This window comes from Equus caballus, chromosome 20, assembly GCF_041296265.1.
Source record: "Equus caballus isolate H_3958 breed thoroughbred chromosome 20, TB-T2T, whole genome shotgun sequence".
Lineage (NCBI taxonomy): Eukaryota > Metazoa > Chordata > Mammalia > Perissodactyla > Equidae > Equus > Equus caballus.
The window spans coordinates 14,923,167-14,929,994 of NC_091703.1; positions in this window are offsets into that span (position 1 = coordinate 14,923,167).

Sequence of the window (6,828 nt, forward strand, 5' to 3'; positions counted from 1 at the left end):
CTTTCCTGCCCGCGGAACGGGCTCCGGGCGCGCGCCAGGCGCGGGGCGGGGCTAGTCTCCAGGACGCCGCGGGAGAGGCGAGACCCCGCCCCGCCGGGCGGGCGAATGCGAGGACCGCGGGGAGGTTGCTGGCGCTCCCGGAACTGGAATGAGCTCGCTCTGCCACGATTTGCATTTTGATGACACTGAGGTCCTTAGAAAGAAATTAACTACCCCGGCGCCCGCAGAGTCGGGTGAAAAGTCCCTGCGCCACCAGGCTGCCCTAGATTTTACTAACTAGCTTCGTCCGAAGTCCCCCAAATTGTGGGGGGCCGGGGTGCGTTTTAAGGAATTATTAACAGGGCCGAGGAAACAGCGCTTACATAGTCAATACATTTAAAGGCTACACTTTCAGAGCTTTTGTTCCCAGATTAGTGCACCATAGAAATGAGAAAGTCTCAATCGGGGAATTTAAAACGTGGGGCATGAATGTTAAATGAGACCTACCGGTATAACAAAAGGATATCTTTGAACCTACTGCTGTTCAGTGAACTTTCTGAATGCCTGTTGCACCTATGTCAGTTACTGGTCCATCGGGTGAACCCAGTAGATGTTCCTTGAATGAAGGAATGAAATGCACTAGGCGCCAGGCTAGGAGATACAAAGAAAAGTGAGATTGTTCTTGTCCTCCAGGAATTGTTTTCCTATGCCCCCATGTGTGTACACGTACGTGATGTAGGAAGAATGTGCTAGGAGCCGTAAGAGAGCTACAAAATGCTGGTGGAACAGAGGGTGCATATGATTGTGGTAGAGATGTAAGTGGCTATCAAAATACTAAGAATTAAAAATATTAAGGTGCAAGTAGACACTTTAATAAAAGCTTAGTGGGAGTTAAACCTTCGTAGAACTGTTAGGGAAAGGAATTTAGCAGTATGTATCAACAGTCTTATGTTTGTAAAGTCTGCTCAAGTCACCCCACTCTAAAAATGTAACCTAGGAGAATAATCCAAAATATTAAAAATCTATTAGGTTGGACCCTATGAACTGTCATTTTTTAAGTCAGAATGTTGAATATGGGTAATAACATATGCAAAAAGATATTCACTGTATCATAAGTTATGATTGTGAAAAGTGGAAAAAAACTAATGTCCAACATTAGAGGACTGGTTAAGGAAACTATGGCGCAAGCTTTATTTAATGCTAGCCCTTTGTCATTTTTTAAAGTTTTGGTATAATTTGCATATAATAAAAATCCACAGATCTTACTTCAATTTGATGACTTTTAACAATGGTATGCACTCATAACCACCACCCAAACAAAATATAGAACATTTCCATCACTCCAGACGAGCTCCTTTGTGCCCCTTTCCAGGTTTTTAGATAGTCCTTCTCTCCCCCAAGAGACAACCCTTTTCTGATTTTAATCACCACAGATTAGTTTCGTTTGTTCTTGGACTTCATATAAATGGGATCATACAATAAGCATTGCCTCGTGTCTTCCTTCTGCTTTGTGTCTGTGAGATTCATCCCTGTTTTTGTATCAGGAATTAATTCCTTTTTATTGTTGAGTAGTATTTCATTGTACGACTATGGCAAAATTTGGTCATCTGTTCTCCCACTGGTTTGTTTCCAGTTTGTAGCTGTTGTGAACATTTTATATAAATCTTTGTGTGGACATATGTTATTTATCCCTTGTTAAAGAAAAACTTATTCAATAACCCCCATTAAAGCATGGTAAGGTAGATTTTATTCAAGGTGGGGGGCAGGAAGAGGGGAACTATCTGATAGGTGTAGGGACCAGTGTGATGGAATGTTGCAGTGGTGGAGGGAGATTGAGCTCAACTCAGAATACAGCGTGGGCAGGTGGGAATTTAAGCCAAGGAGCAGTGGGAGGAGATGGGGAGTCAGTGGATGGAAAATTACTAAGAGGAACCATCAAGATGAAGGGGTATTCTGGCTAAACCACCCTAACAGGATTCTTGCTGGAGGCAGGCCAGGGGGATCAGACATCACCCGGAGGACGCTGGAGGATGAGGAACCTGATCAGAAACTGAGGGTGATCAGATAGGAGGAGGGGGGATCCTGGTTAAATTGATTTATCAGGAGTCTTGCTAAAATTGGACAAGGCAGAGAGGAACACAGAAGTCCAAAAGTCAGGCCTAGTTGGAAAAGAGCTCAGTGGAGTCTGAGTAGCATTTGGTCAATGAGAGAATCTTTGTCATCCTCTTGGGACATGATCTAGGAGTCAAATTGCTGAATCACATGATAAGTGTAGTTTAACCTTATAGAAGCTGCAAAAAAGTGTTTTCCAAAGTGACTGTGCCCCCTTATACTCTCATCAGCAATAGATAAGAATTTCAGCTGTTCTATATCCTTGCCAACTTTTGGTATTTTCAATCCTTATGGAATGGTATCCCGTTGTGATTTTAATGTACGTTTCCCTCATGACTAATCATGTTGAGTACCTTTCATGTTGTTGTTGTTGTTTTAATGATTATTGTCAGTATTAAATGGGGTGATATATGTAAAGTGCTTAGCGCAGTCCCTGGCAGATAGTCAAAGCGTAATAATTGTCAGTTCCAATTACAGGCTGGATCAGACTTTTCCTTGAATAAGGTGGTTGCTTATTCATGTGTTGCTCGCTTTCCAAAGTATCTTCTTTCTTTTGGTCTTAGCATCCCAGTTTTCCTTGAGGAGCCACTCTTCTCTGCTCTCAGCCCCTGTGGTTTGGGTAGGCCAATCTTTCTTCAGGCCACAGGCATTGGCGTGTCACCCAGTTAGAGTCGATGAGCTTCAATTTGAGGATTTTTGTAGGAGTTACTGCAAAGGAGAAGGTCTTATTTTATTGTGATATCCAGGTGTAGGATGTTTTGAACCTTGAGGTCTTGGGGCTACCACGTGGCCTGAGACTGAAGCTGTTATGGAGAAAAGCAGATGTGAAAGATGAAGAGAAATGCTCCTGGTTCTAGCTTAGCCTGAAATTGACATTTTCATGGACATACACCAATAAATTGATTTTGTTTAAACCAGCTAGAGTAGGGTTTCTGTCTCTTATGCTGAGTGATACGGAGAGACTAGATACTGGGATCTAACGGCAAAATAAAAAGAAGTATCAACAAATTAAGGCTACAGGCAGGGGCCCAACAGCCCCCAGGGTTCAGGACTTTCTGACAGAGTTGGGACCAAAGTGGGGACCTCCTACTCTCTCCCACATGTAGACCTGGGGACCTTCCATGAGGAGAGCTGGATTCACAGAGCAGACCCTCTGAGACCCCCCAGCTGTGAGAACTCTAGGTAGGCCTCATATGTTCTGAGGTCATCAGGAGAAAAGAGAAGATGGCCAGAGCTCTCTCTGCAAAAGGCCCTGGGCCCGCCTTATGTGTACTTGCCAGCTGGTGACAGAAAGGTCAAGGGCCTATTGTCCTGGTGCAAGCAGGTCAAAGAGAGAACAATGGAGCTGGGGCATGCCGGGGTATGACCTTTAACATGATAACCCCATTTACTAGTAAACACTGACCAGGGGAGATCAGCTCCCACTAATTGGATTAGCTCCTCCTCCTAATGGAAATATACTAAAAGGATGAGGAGAGGATTCTGGTTCTGGGAGAGATGGTGTAGCACACTCCGCCCATCTCTCTAACTCAATGCAGCTGTAAAATCTGGATGGACGCACAGAGAAGATAATTGAGGACTCTCAAAAATGAATAGTAGCAGGCAGATCAGTGAAGAAAACAAAAATTCAAAGTACCGCCAAACTGATGTTGAATCTACCATTTTTTTCCCTCTGGTGTCCCTCCATCCTGGACTGTCAACCCAGAATTCCATATCTAGCAAAAAGATCCATCAGAAATGAAGTTGAAATAAAGACATTCTCAGATAAGGGAAAACTAAGCAAATTTGTTGCCAGCAGACTTGTTCTAAAAGAATTGCTGAAGAAAATTCACCAGGTGGAAAGGAAATGATACCAAAAGGATACCAGAACATCAGAAATGAAGGAATAGTAAATATCTAGGGAAATATAATAGACTCGTCTTCTCCTCTTTATTCCTTAAAATACGTTTAATGATTGCAAGCAAAAATTATAACAGTCTGGTGGATTTTTCAGTGTTTATAAATATAATATATAAATATTATGTAAAGGGGCAAGATAAAGAGACCCATATGGTAGTGAGGTTTCTACATTGCACTTGAAGGGCTAAAATATTGATTCTAAGTAGGTTTAGAAAAGTTAAATATGCATGTTGTAATCCCGAGAGCAAGCCATAAACATACTATCCAAACAGATATAGTCAAAACACACAATAGGTCAAATATCACAATAAGAAGTGTTCAAATAACCCAAAAGGAGACAGGAGAGGGGAAATTGAAGATAAAAGAACAGAGGGAACTGAAAGCAATTAATAAAGTGGTAGACCTAAATCCAAAGGTAACAATGATTATATTAAATGTAAATGATCCAAATCAGGGATTGGCAAAGTTTTAAAAAGGCCAGATACTAAATTTTCTCTGTGTGTGAGGAAGATTGTTGCTGAGCTAACATCTGTGTCAACCTTCCTCTATTTTACGTGGGATGCCGTCTCTAGGTCTGTGCCCAGGATCCAAACCTGCGAACCCCCAGCCGCCGAAGTGCAGCATGTGAACATAACCACTAAGCCACCAGGCCAGCCCCCAGATAATAAATATTTTTGACTTAATGGGCTGCATACAGTCTCTGTTGCATATTCTACTTTGTTTCAAAAACAGGTGGTGGACTGGATTTGGCCTGTAGGCTGTGTTTGCCAACCTCTCGTCTAAGCATACCAATTAAAAGGCAGAGATTGTCAGAATGGTTTAGAAAGTAAAAGAAACAAACCCATTACTTAACTATATGTGGTCTCACATAGGTTAGAGCAGGGAGGAAAGAGAAGAATGCTCCTCCTTAGCACTGCCCCAGGAGGTGGAAATCTTGTGCAAGTTCCTTCCAACGTGTGCTGAGATGGAACTGGTGAGAAGTAGGTGAGTTTCTTTCTGCTACTTCCTCCCTCTTCCCTTACAGGGACGTCAGATTTCTGGCGATTTCAGAGTTTAAGAACATCCCTGAAACTGGAAGTAAAGGATGCCTCTGAGCATCATCAGTAACCCTGACAAACCTGAGCTCTTTATGCCACAGCAAAGGCTTCTGGCCACTCATTCTGTGCCTATTTACTGTTATTTTACATATAATATTAAACACATTAGCCCCTCCACCAATCTCATCAGATAAGAAACAACAAGTTAGAAGGGAGGAGAAATAAGAAACTAATGTGTAAGTCAGTGTAAGAAAGGAGCATGCCAACACAACTACTGCTGGACAATATAGGGGTAACTTGGAGTATTCAAGGAAAGATTAAGACATAACCAATGTCTCCTGCGTAAGTGTTTCATTCTATATGAATCTTACTTAGAGAAGAAACTTCTCTTCAATCTGTAGATTCCATTTTTCTTTTACTTTGAGATTTTTTCCCCTATATTTTTGATAATTTTTCATACCTTTGCTGAATTTCTACTTCATGGATAACTATCAGTATATTGGATCACTTTTATTTTCCATATCTGTTCTATTCTTTTGGATGACTTAGTTCTTTTTTTTTTTTTTTTTTATTCTCTTACATTCACTTTGATCATCTCGTGTCTTTCTTCTTTGGGGATAACTGTTTTCTCTACCGATTCTGTTCCTTATTCTTATAAGCGGTCCTGCCTCTTACATTTACAGGGATCAGAGCAAGAGAACAAATGGAGTCCCATTACCTATATATCTAAATATTTAGAAGTTATAAGTCAAGCAAAGAGACTATTAAATAAAATATGCTGTGTCCTCCTTCCTTGTGCAGGGTAGCTGAATATGTCACTCCAAAATATGCCACTTTGGCATAAGGATTATTTTGAGTTGAAGGCAATTGAGAAGAAATAGATACAAGAAAAGCTCCGTGCTCTCCCTCTTTTGCCTAAAAGCAGGACATAGGTTTGTAAAGGCGTCCCCCGCCCCTTCTCTACCGGGAAGGAGAGAAGTTAATCACCAGAGAGAAGCCTAGACCCTTATCAGCCCAGAGCCAGCATCGGTGGACTCTACGTAACAAACCTTGCTCAGATAGCCCTTATCTACCATTAGTTCCCAATATCTTTGTCTTCCCACAATTTGCTGCCCCTGGAACCTCAAAGTCCTTTTCCTTTGTCTTTCTACTTCTCTACAAAATCATTTGTTCTTTGCTAAGATGCTATAGGAGTCAAAGTTCTAACCACTCCTTTGTGTTACTCATCTCTGAGTACTCCGTGTATGCACTGTGTGTGTGTTAATAAACTTGTTTGTCTGTCTCTTGCAAAGTTGTCTTTTGTCAGTCTAATTTATGGCTCCCCAGCCAATGAACCTAAGATGGGTGAAGAGAAAACAGTTTTTCCTCCCTTACACTTGATAGATATACTTTCGTACAGACAAAACAGAAAATATGTGTAAAAACTGTGGCTTTTCATGGTTTTATATGGTTTTACGTGACTAAACTTTGGAAAAATATTAAAGGTGATAAGTGTAATTATCATTGGACACATTTTTATTATTTTCTTTTTGGTGAAGAAGATTGGCCGTGAGCTAACATCTGTGCCGATCTTACTCTGTTTGAGTGGTGCATATGTCCCCAGCCAGGATTTGAACCTGTGAACACCTAGCTGCTAAAGTAGAGCACACAAACTTAACCACTACACTACTGAGCCAGCCCCCATTGGATACCTTTGGATGTTCTGTTCATGAGCCAGCAATGTGTCAACACAAATAACCCACAACCAACCTATAAATCAAAATTGGAGTGAGTTTATTATGAGCCAGATCTGAGGACCATA